A 15,854-nucleotide genomic window follows, 5' to 3' on the forward strand; every position below is an offset into this window, starting at 1 on the left:
GTCATTAATGTAGATATAGCACTGGTTACTAATAAAAGAACCTGTTATACAGAGTGATTCAAAAGTCCGGCGACATAGACAAACTTCGTTACTAGTGCAGATAGCGAAAAATGATAAGAAGGGAAGGTTTTTGGAAATAGGTAGTTCTGAATCTAATGTGCTTGAATTTTCAACGTAGAATATACCGTTGAGGCTGTACCCTAGTACAACAAACTCGCCAATCCCAATACTGCCAAATTAGTGGCTTCTCCGCTAGTTTTACCGGATTTTAGATAAGCAGTGTATCGGGTAAATTACTTAATTACGAAATGACGATAATTAGCAGTGTTACCAATATAAGTTCAGAGAAAACCTCCAGACAAGAACAAAATTCCTATGAATTTTTATGCTATCAATGTAAAGAAATATTTCTTTCCACATTGCGAAGTTAAATAACAGCTAAACTCTGCATGTCAATTATTTTTCTGCGTTAAATAATACGTATTTAATATTCGGCAGAACTTGCGGAAAAGCCACTAATTTGGCAGCATTGGGACTGGCGGGTGTGTCGTACTAGCGTACAACCTCGACGACGTAGCTACGTTGAAAATTCAAGAACATTAGATTGAAAGCTACACAGTTCCAGCAACTTTCCCCTGTTTCCATTTTTCGCTATTTGGACTAGTCTGTCTATGTAGCAGGACTTTTGAATCACCCTGTATAGATGATAGGATGTTCTTATGGGAGGGACTGTTATAGATGTACTTTTCTTCTACTGTGTCACACTTGAGCAAGTAATTAACAGCAAATAATACAAATCCAGCATTTTATTTACGATCCAGGTACCATAACCACAATAATAGCAGGTTTCTGCTTGAAAAGTTCTGAATTTCACTATAAGGTCTAGAAAGTATTAGCCACGCTTGGGAAATCATGCCGTGTCCAATCCAACCATAACACATCTTCTGATTAAGTCGGAGAGATAAGAGTCATCAGGTCATTCAGAAGTCACTCCAAAGTCTCAAGCGTTATAATTATCATAATAGCCTATTTGAGGTAGGAAAAACAAAGCCATCACTGTGTCGGGTAAACAATGGGTTCTCTTTACCAATTTTGTTAGTTTATGAATTTCTATTATTGATTAAAAATTCCATAATGTTATTAGTACTTGTACAGTATAAGAATTTTGAAGTTTCAAGCCATACTTCTAACATTAAAATATGTAAGGGTACAGCTGGCTCAATGCTATTTTGTAAGTAACTGCAGTGTTGAAGAAACAGACATTTTTTTACATATTACATCTTGTATTTATACATAATCTTTTTTCATGCACTTTTTTTTTAAATTTATATTTCCATGTTATTGTGACTATAAATAATTCTGTACTGTCTACTAAATCCAGATGTTTAACGAGCACAACTTTCGATCATTGTAGTAATATTGGCCCTAGAATTTATAACAATTAATACAGAAGTACCTTCATCTATTTCACTCGAATCGTTTTAAATTTTAAAATGTATGTAAGTAATTTTATTATGTTTTGAATCCTGCCTGAGCATATCATTCTCTTTCGGGGGAGTGCTAGAATTTATGTATCCATGTTAATAATAGTGAAATTGTTTTCAATATTAAAATGAATGGGGCTCTGGCCTGTTATAAACAAATAAACAAACAAATAAATAACTAAAAAATAAATAAGTAAACAAATAAATAAATGAGTGAGTGAGTGAGTAAATAAATAAATAAATGAGTAAGTGAATAAGTGAGTAAGTGAATAAGTGAGTGAGTGAGTAAGTGAATAAGTGAGTGAGTAAATAAATAAATAAATGAGTGAGTGAGTAAATAAATAAATAAATGAGTAAGTGAATAAGTGAGTGAGTGAGTAAACAAATAAATAAATAAGTAAATAAATTCTATCGAGATCGGTATTTGGCGAGATGAGGCAGAGGGTTCGCCATGAATTAGCCCATATTCGCCTTAGAATTGGGGAAAACCTCGGAAAAAAACTCAACCAGGTAATCAGCTCAAGCGGGAATCGAACCCACATTCGAGCGTAACTCCGGAATAACAGGCAAACTAGCTACCGTCTGAGGTAAGCCGGCCGGTGGCTGGGCCATTGTTACCGAAAAACGTTTTCAGCGAACCCGGACCGCTTGAATGGAAAACCAGCGCACTAGCAGTTCAGCCATAGACGCTGTACGTACAGTACATATTGCAGTTCCTTTCATACAGGCAATGGTATGTACTTACTTACTTACTTACAAATGGCTTTTAAGGAACCCGAAGGTTCATTGCCGCCCTCACATAAGCCCGCCAGCGGTCCCTATCCTGTGCAAGATTAATCCAGTCTCTATCATCATACCCCACCTCCCTCAAATCCATTTTAATATTATCCTCCCATCTACGTCTCGGCCTCCCTAAAGGTCTTTTTCCCTCCGGTCTCCCAACTAACACTCTATATGCATTTCTGGATTCGCCCATACGTGCTACATGCCCTGCCCATCTCAAACGTCTGGATTTAATGTTCCTAATTATGTCAGGTGAAGAATACAATGCGTGCAGTTCTGTGTTGTGTAACTTTCTCCATTCTCCTGTAACTTCATCCCGCTTAGCCCCAAATATTTTCCTTAGCACCTTATTCTCAAACACCCTGAACCTATGTTCCTCTCTCAGAGTGAGAGTCCAAGTTTCACAACCATACAGAACAACCGGTAATATAACTGTTTTATAAATTCTAACTTTCAGATTTTTGGACAGCAGACTGGATGATAAGAGCTTCTCAACCGAATAATAACACGCATTTCCCATATTTATTCTGCGTTTAATTTCCTCCCGAGTGTCATTTATATTTGTTACTGTTGCTCCAAGATATTTGAATTTTTCCACCTCTTCGAAGGATAAATCTCCAATTTTTATATTTCCATTTCGTACAAAATTCTGGTCACGAGACATAATCATATACTTTGTCTTTTCGGGATTTACTTCCAAACCGATCGCTCTACTTGCTTCAAGTAAAATTTCCGTGTTTTCCCTAATCGTTTGTGTATTTTCTCCTAACATATTCACGTCATCCGCATAGACAAGAAGCTGATGTAACCCGTTCAATTCCAAACCCTGCCTGTTATCCTGAACTTTCCTAATGGCATATTCTAGAGCGAAGTTAAAAAGTAAAGGTGATAGTGCATCTCCTTGCTTTAGCCCGCAGTGAATTGGAAAAGCATCAGATAGAAACTGACCTATACGGACTCTGCTGTATGTTTCACTGAGACACATTTTAATTAATCGAACTAGTTTCTTGGGAATACCAAATTCAATAAGAATATCATATAATACTTCCCTCTTAACCGAGTCATAAGCCTTTTTGAAATCTATGAATAACTGATGTACTGTACCCTTATACTCCCATTTTTTCTCCATTATCTGTCGAATACAAAAAATCTGATCAATAGTCGATCTATTACGCCGAAAACCGCACTGATGATCCCCAATAATTTCATCTACTTACGGAGTTAATCTTCTCAAAAGAATATTGGACAAAATTTTGTACGACGTCAACAAAAGTGATATTCCTCGAAAGTTACCACAGTTGGTTTTGTCCCCCTTTTTAAAAATAGGTACAATTATGGACTCCTTCCATTGTTCTGGTACAATTTCCTTTTCCCAAATAGCAAGTACAAGTTTATAAATTTCGCTATATAATGCACTCCCACCCTCCTGTATTAATTCTGCTGGAATTTGATCGATACCTGGAGACTTGTACTTTTTCAGATTTTCTATCGCAATTTCGACTTCTGAAAGCGTGGGTTCGGGTATAAATGGCTCAGCAGTTTGTATTTCAATTTCGTCCCGATCATTTCTATTTGGCCTATGTACATTTAGTAGTTGCGCAAAATAGTTTTTCCATCTGTTTAGGATTGATGGAGAGTCTGCAAGCAAGTCACCATTCTCATCCTTGATCACATTTACCCTTGGCTGATATCCGTTCTTAAATTCCTTTATACCCTTATATAAATCTCGAATGTTTTTATTCTTACTATTTGTTTCTATCTCATTCAGTTTTTCCTTCAAGTAACCTCTCTTTTTATTCCTAAGTGTACGACTTGCTTCCCGTCTTTCATTGAAATAATTATCTCTCTTCTCCTCAACTAAGTGGTAAGATTTATTGTTTAATTCATGTGTTTGATAACGTGTAGCAAATAATAAAGTTGTGTTTCCCCCTCATTCCGCTCCATTGTTTATTATTGTACAGTAGAAGGCTCATCCCCTTCCGATAAACCGCTGTTAAGCTACATATAAAGGGATATGAAGTATAATATACGGTATCAGCCGCGTTAGAACAAGTCTATTATTTTATTAGTGATGGGATATGATTTGAACACTTGCGATTTTGTAGCTGTGATAGGTTTGTCACTGGATCCAAGTGACTACAGTTCTAAAATCACAGCTCTGCGAAATTGCCATCTTTCCCCGATATACGTTGGCGACTGATGTACACTTAACGGCATAAAGAATGGGCCGACTCTTGGTCGAAAGAAATGCTAAGTTCTATCGCGCGGTTCACTCGTGTAAACGTAACCCACTGCAAGGCATTGCTGTGGTGTCCCTTCATTGAAAGTCGTCCGTCTATAATGTAGTAAACCTTACGAGCAGTGTGTGGCCCAGTGGTAAGAAGTCTGACATCCGTACCAGAGGTTGTGAGTTCACCTCCCGGTACGGTAAAATTATAATCTTTTATTTTAACTAATTTATTAGTTGAAATGTGAAATGGCATTTGTTAACAAATTTCGTTATGCCTGCCTTGTAAAAATGTTACTGCTCATCACCTATGGGCTATTAATAGGCGAGACCTGGCCTGTATAAACAAAAATACTTGTTTCACATCCTAAAAAACCGGACGCATATCAAACACAAATAAATAATTAAATTAACAAAAACAAACAATTTATTAATATATTAACAAAAAAGGCCTGTGGTGAGGACTAGTATCTCGTCCACAAACCACCTGCGTCAACAACTGTCATCATTCTGAGCGGCATGGGGTCCACAAGATTATGGAACAGGTCTAAATTCTTGGCCATCTCCTCCCACGCATCTAGAACTGTCCCACAATTCCTCAGGTGTCCGAACGGGTGGTTGTTCTGCCCAATTAGAGCATAGGATCCTTTTGACTGCAGCCCACAAATTTTGAATCGGATTCATATCTGGTGAATTTGGAGGCCAGTCGACTGGTCGACATCACGCTTCCTCGTAAACCATCTTTGAATCCGGTTGGTGGTGTGTATCGGATGATTATCCTGTTGGAAGAAAAGTATTCCTTCTGGATATAGTTTTCGGGCGGAAGGGATCAATACATTTGCCAAAATGTGTTCGTAGACTTCTGCCGTAAACCGCCCGTGGATGCGTTCCAGAAGTCCTGCCCCATCGTATGACATCCACCCCCAACATGCGACCCTCACGCAACCCGACTTGTTAATTCGTCTCACGAAGCGTTCATCGTATCGGTGGCCAGTCATACAATAAACTAGGACAGTGCTATCGTTGTTATTGGAGACAATTACCTCGTCGGAGAAAATGACATTTCTCCAATCGAAGTCCTGTCAGAGAGTAGCATACGCAGAATGCTACTGGAGACAATTACCTAGTCGGAGATAATGACATTTCTCCAATCCAAGTCCTGTCGGAAAGTAACATATGCAGAATAACCTGTGCGAACCAGGGCAATGAGTTATTGTTTCTGTGCCATCTTTAAGCGTAATGACGAAACAGAACGTTGTATTAACAGATAGCAGTATTGCTTGAAAGAGAGAGGGAGGTCTATTATTTATTAGAGTTTGGGCATATTATAAGAGATATCGCCACATAATTATAGCTTTTCGAGACACATATGATGGCAAATTTGTAATTAAGAAGAGGAGATTGGGGGAGATTCGAACCTTGAGCTACTACTATCAACTTTTTCAATGGACCAATGCCGTAACGACTTACGCTACTGTGACTGTTAATTTCGGTTCGGCATAATACGTGGTTTTCCTGTCCGTATTCGCTCCGGTTGATTTTGTATTTATCAATTTTAATATTATTTCACCCTTCAAGTGCCCCGAAGATCTAGAATCAACTCGCCATTGGGTTTTATTACATATTTTAGACTCTAAAACAAAATACAGTAAATTTAAATGCAGAAATTGTCAGCGGCTCGTTCTTTTGCCGCTAAGTGTACATATAATATATTGTGACAACTGCAAGTCAGAAGATTAACTTGAAGGCCAACATAAGTGGGATCTAATTAAATTTCGTTGTAATCAAAAGATAAAAGTTTAACGTCGGCAACTCTTTGATATTGAAGCTATACACTCTCTGTAATTATTCTTCCACAAATTATTCACTTAATCATTCGTAAACATTTTTGGACGAATATACGTGCCTACACATCGCAATAACTCGAAAAGTATACACGCCGCGCTAATCACTATTGTTGATGAAAGACATGACACCGGCATAGTTGAATTTGGGGAAGAGCGATAAACATAGACATCTGTCGGCTCGTGATGAGAAACATGGGAATTCCTCGTGATTTGTTCAGAGATAAGTAGAAGACAATGATTTTTAGTTCTACAGACAGGAAACTGAGCCCCATAATCGCCAAGAATCATCGGAATATGAAAGTCACACTGTAACAAAATCACTATTATCTATCACAGCGATTTTTTCCGGAGCTGTTATAGTTTGGAGATGTGATGGCAAAACGTTGTCACACGCCACCTTTAATATTTATTTCAAAGAAACTCAGGTTATCTGAAAAATAGCAAGAGAAAAATTTTTCGCTCCCACCTGGGATCGAACATCGCGTCGGTCCATTCCGTACATATTCACACTATCAACAAACCTGCATGGCTGTTCACCTAAATTCAGTACACGCCTATTGTTAGAGTTGGTCTAAGTTCTTAATTATTTATTTATTATTAATTAATTTATTTATTTATTCTGGTTTAGTTAAGGCCATCAGGCCTTCTCTTCCACAACACCAGGAATACAAATACAATAATATAAATAAACAGAAAAAATATACACAGGTTGCAGTCACACAAACTTTAAATGAGTGATTAAGTATCATAATTAATTGTATCCTAACTAATTAACGAACATAAACAAGAAACTTACAATTTTAATCTAGATTAAAAAAGAAAAAGAAAAAAAAAACACAAATCAATACTTCTAGCAATACCTAAAAACATTAACTACGACAAAATTTTCCAATTTAATTTTGAATTGTGATAAAGTCCGGCAGTCCCTGACGGCATTAGGTAACGAATTCCAGAGGCGAGGTATTTCTAAAATATAGGAAGATGAGTATAAAGACGTTCTATGATGAGGGATAGAAAGAAGTGCTCGATGTCGGTGTCGAAAAATCATCATATAGTCATTCTAGGCATAAATCCCATTAAACCCTTATTAATTAATAATCTCCGTCTACCCAAACGCTCATAAGAAATATTTTATTATATTAAACTACTTAAGTACATTTATATTCAAAATACAACAATATCACTATTCAGTTGTAAGAAATTGAAAGCGCGATAAGAGATAATTCGGAGTAGAAGTATGCATGATTCTAAATAGAAGAGACAGTGAATGTATTGTTCTTCGTTCCTTCAGACGCACTCATGAAAGTAACTGGAGGGAAGGTGTTCTATGGTCAAATTTACGAGTATTGCAGATGAATCGTATGCACACATTATGAACACGTTGCAGTCTCTCAGCTAAGAGTGAACTTACATTAGTTAGCAAGGAATCGCAATAATCAAAATGGGGCATTACAAGCGTCTGAATAAGATTCTTTTTTAGACCAAGTGGTAGAAATCCCATTCAATATCATATGTGGTACAGTACTGCTTTTCTTCTCCTTATTCCGAGGTCCTAAAACCAAATCCGTAAGGTTGTGCTTTAACACTGCAGATTAGTATAATATATGGTTGACTGCACACTTGGAAGGATAGGATGTGTTCTGGTCATGCTCCCTCTGTTTCACATTTGGTGCAGAGGAGAAAGCGAGTTTCTGAATCTATTTTCCTGAGATGTGCACTCTGCAACCTTAATAATGCTGTTGGTCTTCTCTAATTAGCTCTGAATGTATGCTGACCTATTCTATTGCATTTCCACCATTTAAGTGTTAATAGTTCTTTCACGTAACCACTTGCATTACTCTATCTTTACAATGTTTCAACTATCACTTAAGGGACACACCGGTATATAAATTAAATAATTTTCTGCACGCCATTTCACGATGTCCGTAAGAGGAGTAGGCTGCAGGTCACTGCTGTGACTCTGAAGAAGATTAAACAAAACACAAGAACGAAAAGTATTCATAAAGAACTTCGCCCAAATAACCAAACTGAACAGAAACGGCGTGTGTGCGCTACTCTGCTTGAAGTTAGCTGTGGCGCCGCGTTAGTGCACTGGAATGAATGGAATTTCTGGAGGAACTCTATGACCCAGCACTGCGACCTTTCAAAATATATTGCGCTAACCTTCAAGTTAGGCGCATTCCCAAACCCACACTTTAACATAAGGTTCGCTGCGTACTCGGAGGCAAGGAGGCAACCCAACTCGTCCTATGAAAACCCACTCCGTGCCAGCCGGCTTTCGAGGAATGCTATGGAATGATGACGAAATGGAGAAATGGCCTGGCAGCTGACACTGGACATATACATCAACATACTAGGTGTTCATTTCAAAGTGTGTCATGACGTCACTGTTGTTGGGTCACCGATTTGAAGCGAGTTTCAGCTTATATGTCAGAGAAGTTGCCTATTATTTAAGGCGTTCTTCAATCTGAACTTGAGAACATGTACGGTATAACTTGAACGTCTCTGCAACAGATGGCAGTCTGTACGGTCTGTGTGCTACCATAACCTCTTTCGAACTGTGTTTTGCGCCGGCAAGTCGTACGCAGGGTATTTGTTATCATCGGTTGCGTACGGTAACATTCCACAACACAAATCAAATGCTCCGTGTCCATGTTGACCGTCGAAGTTAATGTCAACAAATACGTAGGTAATCGTCTTAATCCTCTCCCCGTGTCCCGACAGTACGTATTTCCAAACAGTTCACATTCCTGCCACTACTGGCGTTACCGTACGTATCGGTACGTACTCTTCAGAATGAACGCCGTACTTGCTAGGAAACTTCTCTGCCTCATAAGTTATACACCTCTGCGGAAGTGTAGGAAGATTGAATTCTCTAGGCTTATCGGCTAGCCACATGACGGCATACAGCGAGCCATGACACACTTTAAACTGAACACCCAGTATATGCCTAACATGGAGTCAGACCATAAAGGGAAACATTGGAGGAGAATTCGATCCGGTGCTGTGAATTGAATTCGGCGTAGCTCAGTGGTCAGAGTGCTTGGTACGTAGAACCAAGGACCCGGGTTCGATCCCCGACGCCGGAGCTAATTTTTTTCCTCAAACATTAACTGTCAATAATACAGATATTATTCTGTATGACAAATTAATAAATCTATAATATTCTTACAGCTAGCAGTGCATATATTTGTACAGATTACTGTGCACTTAACTGCGGAATCCCGGCCAAACAAGTCACTCAGCTGAGTGCGCTCCTAGTATAATGGCAGTTGACACTGGACATATACGTCAACATATATGCCTAACATGGAGTCAGGCCATAAAGGGAAACATTAAAGGAGGAGAAATCGATCCGGTCCTGTGGATTGAATTCGGCGTAGCTCAGTGGTCAGAGCGCTTGGTACGTAGAACCAAGGACCCGGGTTCGATCCTCGGCGCCGGAGCGAATTTTTCACCTCAAACATTAACAATTAATTTAATAATATTACGAGGATTTGAAAAAAAAAACATCGTGTGTAATTGGTGAGAAATAAATACTTCTTAATAATGCTTCTATAGTACGACAATGCTGACTATTCAGATTTTTACCTGACAGGTGAGACACCAAAAATCTTTAAAGTCCTAATTATTATTGAAGCCAAACGTGTCTCTATTGTCAAGAGTCCATTTTATTTATACTTGTTAAGACCTCATTCATAGACTAGTTACCTTTTTCATTTTTGATACTACATAAGCTTACATTGAAATTAGTTTATTAATATTCGTTCTCTTTATACATTTATATTAAGTTATATGATTCGATCTACCTTCATCTCATCAACAGTACTCGATAAAGAGTTAAATTAGTCACGTGACATGGGTACATTATGTTTGTGTGTTTTGAGTTCAGATTTAATAAGCTTCCATGCTGCGTTGTATTTCTTTTGTCATGTTTCTATAGTTCGAATATTAAATAGGAATTCCTTAAAACAGATTAATATTCACTCCTATGTCTTTATACAGAATGAATATATTTCTTCACATTTGGTTACTTTATAAACAGTATGTTAGTGCGAGAAGTTTCTTTCTCATATTTAATAATTCTGGCATGTGTCAATAAATATGCCGAGACCTCTGTCTCCCTGAATTACTCTTTTTAAGACTAATTGGAAACGTATTCCAAATTTATGCAAAAAAGCATTAAAATATCCTCAGAATTTAAGACATAAATATTTCCGAAATAATCACCTACATTAAATTATTAAGACTATTTCGTTTATATGACGTCATTTCATTTTCAACCGATGAAGTGTATTAAAATGTTGAATTCCAACCAATCATAGTCATACTTCACGATAATTTTTGCAGCTCGATTTATCACTATCAATTTATCGCACGTCGTTCTTTTGTTTAATCAGTGTCGCCAACTGTTTCCTCGTAAATCGATGAGCATGAATCCATTGTACTAAATAAAGTGCGAAATCCTACTTCTACATCTACATCTTCATCTTCTAATTCTATGTCCATTGTATCTAAAGAAAATGACACTCCTTCAAAACAATAATTGTTCATTTAATTAATGTACAGGTCATTTGTAATTATATTACAAGATGTTTAAATCAAATTATTATTTCAGAAGATAATGAAAATGTATTTGTTATAATCACAAAGAAAAGCGCAGTACATGTAATTAACATTGTTAAACCTGCATTTCGCTTTTTCTGAATTGGCATTACTGAACAACATCCAATTTCTTTATTGCAGTAATCTACATTCATCTATTTCAACTTCACAATGTCTGAATAGGTTAAGTATTCATAAGTGTACAATTATTAACATTTTATGAGCGAATTTCAGAGATATATTATTTACATTTTTATTTTATTCACGAAATAGTCCTAATGTAACTTGAGGTCTGAGATTACCTGGTGGATATATCGGGGAATCTGAGACCTCTTGTGACATTACTATAGATTATTACACTTTTACTACGTCATACTATTTTTGACCAATAAAACGGTACGAAAGGACGTCTTTCAACCAAACATGCCTGCTTATCGCACAATTTTATCGCTTCCCTAGCATTTGTTTCTTTGTTTGCCAACACATCAAACTATAAATTCTTTACGGTACTATAAAACATGCTTTGCGATTGTAATTTGTTTCCCCGCATAGATAGTTGACTGAAAATGGCGACTCCGTTCAAACATTTTAGTGAAGGTAACATTAGTGAAATAGAATTTTAGTAAGTCAATTAATATCTATTTGATTGTATTAACACTTACTTTATTACTTTATTTCTTCTAATCTTTATATACATTATTTTGTTTTTATCACCTCCCTAGCATTTCTTTCTTTGTTTGCCAACATTTCAAACTGAAAATTCTTTACGGTACTATCTGAGAAGATAAAAAAGAAGGTATTATAAAATATGCTTCGCGATCGTCATTTGTTTACAGCATAGACCAGCCGTGGCGAAAAGGCCATGGTGCGCCGAGCCACTGTGTAAGCTGCAACGTGCATAGCACCTATGGAGGGAGGCGGACAACCGAAGGGGAAGTTAATGTTTAGGACGTGTAACGAAGAAAGAAATGAACAAGAAAACATAGGACAACCTAAAATTAACTGTCTTCAGAATGTCTCTGCGACAAAGTTTCAAAATCAGGAATTATGTCATTTACTGCCAATCGTAGTTGATCACGAAGGTATCTGTCAGTCTTGATCTAAATTTGATTTTTACTATTTTCATTGTTGAAAATATTTTTTTTTTCACAAACGTAAGTTACAGCGAACATGGCTTCAACAGAGCAAGCGAAAGAACGAAGCTTCAAATATTAATTTTTTCCAAAGATTTGAAAAAAGTTCAATATCTGTCAAGTCCTTACATCTAGCTTTCATTTAACGTCACATTGTAAATCTGTGAGTTTAAATTGAAAATCTAACCGCATTATTCGTACATCTGCTGTAAAAGAATCGACGTACAGAGATGATAATGATATTATTATTATTATTATTATTATTATTATTATTATTATTATTATTATTAACACTTAACCTTTTAATGTTTCATCAGTAACATGTAGTAACTTATAATGCCGTTTTATGTTATACAACCGTTTTCCTAGTAATATCTGTGAACAAATCATACATTTAATATTTTCATCATATTGTAAGCAAAAGAATGCATCCTCCCATCCTACTTGAAACTTTCGTTTTTTATAGAGGTACATGGTTTCGAGAGAGATATTGCGACGATACGCCACTCGCAGGTCCGAGACAAATACAAATAGAACGGAGTTTGACTCCAGTGAGTAAGAGTGTGGGGGTTGTAGGTAGGAAGCGAGAGAAAAGCACTGCGAGCCACAATGTGCTCGTGAGTCGCATTTTCGCCACGGCTGGCATAGACAGTCAACTGAAAATGGCAGCTCCGTTCAAACGTTTTCGTGAAGCTAACACTAGTGAAATAGAATTTCAATAAGTCTATTAATACTTTATTGTATTAGAGTACTTTATTTCTTCTAATCTTTATATACTTTCTTCTAATCGTGTAATAGTCAATTAAATCCCACTCGAGTTTCGATATTCTCTATATAAATCAAAACCTCTAGTGAGATTACTATTAATAAAATGATTCATTCTTTTGCTTGTAACAATACAATTTTTATCCCAATAAATTGAGAAATAATTTACATAAACAGATTTATTTTAAAATGACCTTCAGTTACTATCTTGAATTTAGATTTATTAAGGTACAATAAAATTACATCAAGTTAAAAAAAAAAAAAAAAAGGAATTTCATCTTTCCAACAGGGGGACAATAAATATTTATAGTAATTAATGCTAAACTCGGAAAACATATTGATACAACTTAATTTCATATTCTACACCTCTGGCGCAAAAAAAAAAAAGGAAAAGACATTGCAGCTCTGCAACATTATAACATTGACTTACTTCCAGTAATACACAACTGTTCACAATAATGGCAACTCTCCCTGTATCTACTTGTACTGCTGAAAGGTCATTTTCACACTAATAAATCGTACTTTAGAAACACCACAGGGGAGGATGTCTAAATGAAATGGTTCTCATGTACAGTTCCCCTTAAAAAGAATGAGACGACGCTTGGTCGTCGGAAGTTAAATTCTATAGCTCGGTTCACTCGATATCGACGTAGCCAGGAAGACATCTGATTGTGCATGCGTAGGCCTATTTTCATCCTACTCCAAAGTGCACACCAGTGCAGAATGTTATCAGTTGTCTTTGTATTTCTGATGTAGGTCTCTTTTTACGTCCTTGATTGTTTACCTTTCATGAAAGATTGAAATATACCGTGTAACACGAAAGTCATGCGCTAAAGTGCAAAAAACAACATTAATTTTGAAATGACAAATGTAGACATATGGCAAATAACAGCAAGGAACATTAAGGACCACGACAAAGACAACAAGGACCACGACAAAGACAACAAGGACCACGACAAGGACAAAGATCACGATCATGGTTACATACAAGAAACACGACAAATACCACGGCACGGATTATGCCACGACATAGACCACCATAAGGATTAAAAGGACCAGGACCACGAAAAGCACTATTAGGAAGACAATAAGGACCGCGATAAGGACCAAAATCAGGACCATGATAATATACAAGAAACACGACAAACACCACGACAAGGATTACGATAAATACCACGACATGGACGACTTCGAAATTTACCAAGATAAGGACTATGACAAAGACAACAAATACTTATTAAAGACCATGAAAAAAGCAGCAAGGAGGACGATAAGGACTATTACAATGCCAACAATGACTACAATAAAGATAACATATAGATCACGATAAGAGACGTGTCAAAGACAAGAAGGACCAATATAAGAAACGCGATATGGATATAGATAAGGGCCACGGTAATAATTATCAATTAGACCACGATAAGGACAAGGTTCATGATAAGAGTCACGACATGAACCACGATAAGGACCAAAACCATGATAAGAATCATAACAAAGACAACAACTACCACGATAAGGACCACAACAAAGACAAGGATTACGATAAGAAACATGACAAAGACAACAGTGATCACGTTAAGGACCGTGGCATAGACAACAAGGATCATTGCAAGATCTACGGCAACGATCACGATAAAGACCATGACATGGACACGGAATAATCACCATAAGGACTTCGTCAAAGACAAGGACGATGTTAAGACCCATGACAACAACAAAACAAAGACAAAGACCACGATAAGAATAACGACATGGGTCACGACAAACACTATGATAAGTATCACGATAAAGACCATGACAAACACTACGATAAGGTTCATAAAGACCAAGACAGCGATAAGGACTATGCGAAGGAGAATACAGACCACTATAAGAATCACGATAAGAATAGGACTACGATAAAGATCAAGACATGGTCCACGACACCCACCACAAGGTTCAGGATGATAAGGACCATAACATGAACCACTTTAAGGACCGCGACACTGATTACGATAAGGACAAGACCATGAAAAAGACAAGGAGTAAGATAAGGGCTATTACAATGACAACAAAGATCACGACAAAAGCAACAATGATAACGACAAAAAACATAAAAAAGAATGAGGATCACGATAAGGACTACGCCAGAGACAACAAGGACTAATGTAAGAAGCGCCACATGGACGAAGACAATAACCACGATAATAATCGCAACATGGGCTACGATAAGAACCATGACAAAAACAGAAAGAACGATAAGGGCCATTACAATGACAACTAGGACCACGACAGAAATAACAATGTTCACAATAAAAAAAATATGACAAATCCAACAATTATCACGGTAGGGATCATGCTAGAGACAACTAGGACCAATATCAGGACACGAAATGGATAAAGATAGAAACTACTATAAGAATCACGACATGAACCACGATAAGGACCAAGGCCACGATAGGGACCATGACAAAAACAAGTTCGAAAAAGGTCATTACAATGGAAGCAAGCACTGCGATAAGGACCCAACAAAGCAGAGAATAACCACAACAGAGACAACAATGACCAAGATAAACACCATGGCCAAGACAATAAGGACCTCGATAAGGACAAGGACCACGATAAATATCATGACATGGACCATGACATGCACCACGACAATGATCGCAATAAGACACCATGGCTTGGAATACAATAATGACCACGACAAGTATGACAAAGAAACAACGAAGGACCACGAAACGGACTAACACAAAGATAAGAATAACAACGGCCGCAGTAAGGATCAGGACATGCATCGCGATACGGATAACAATCAGGATTACGACATGGACACAACAAGGACCATGACAAGCATTACGACAAGCACCAAGGCCACGATTAGAACCATGACAAAGGCAACAAGGACCATGATTAGGGCTACAACAAAGACAACAAGATGACGATAAGAATCACGAGAAAAACGACAATGACTACTATAATGATGACGATATGGACAACGGAAAGCACCACGACAAGGATTACAATAACG

Source organism: Periplaneta americana, chromosome 15 (genome assembly GCF_040183065.1).
Source record: "Periplaneta americana isolate PAMFEO1 chromosome 15, P.americana_PAMFEO1_priV1, whole genome shotgun sequence".
Lineage (NCBI taxonomy): Eukaryota > Metazoa > Arthropoda > Insecta > Blattodea > Blattidae > Periplaneta > Periplaneta americana.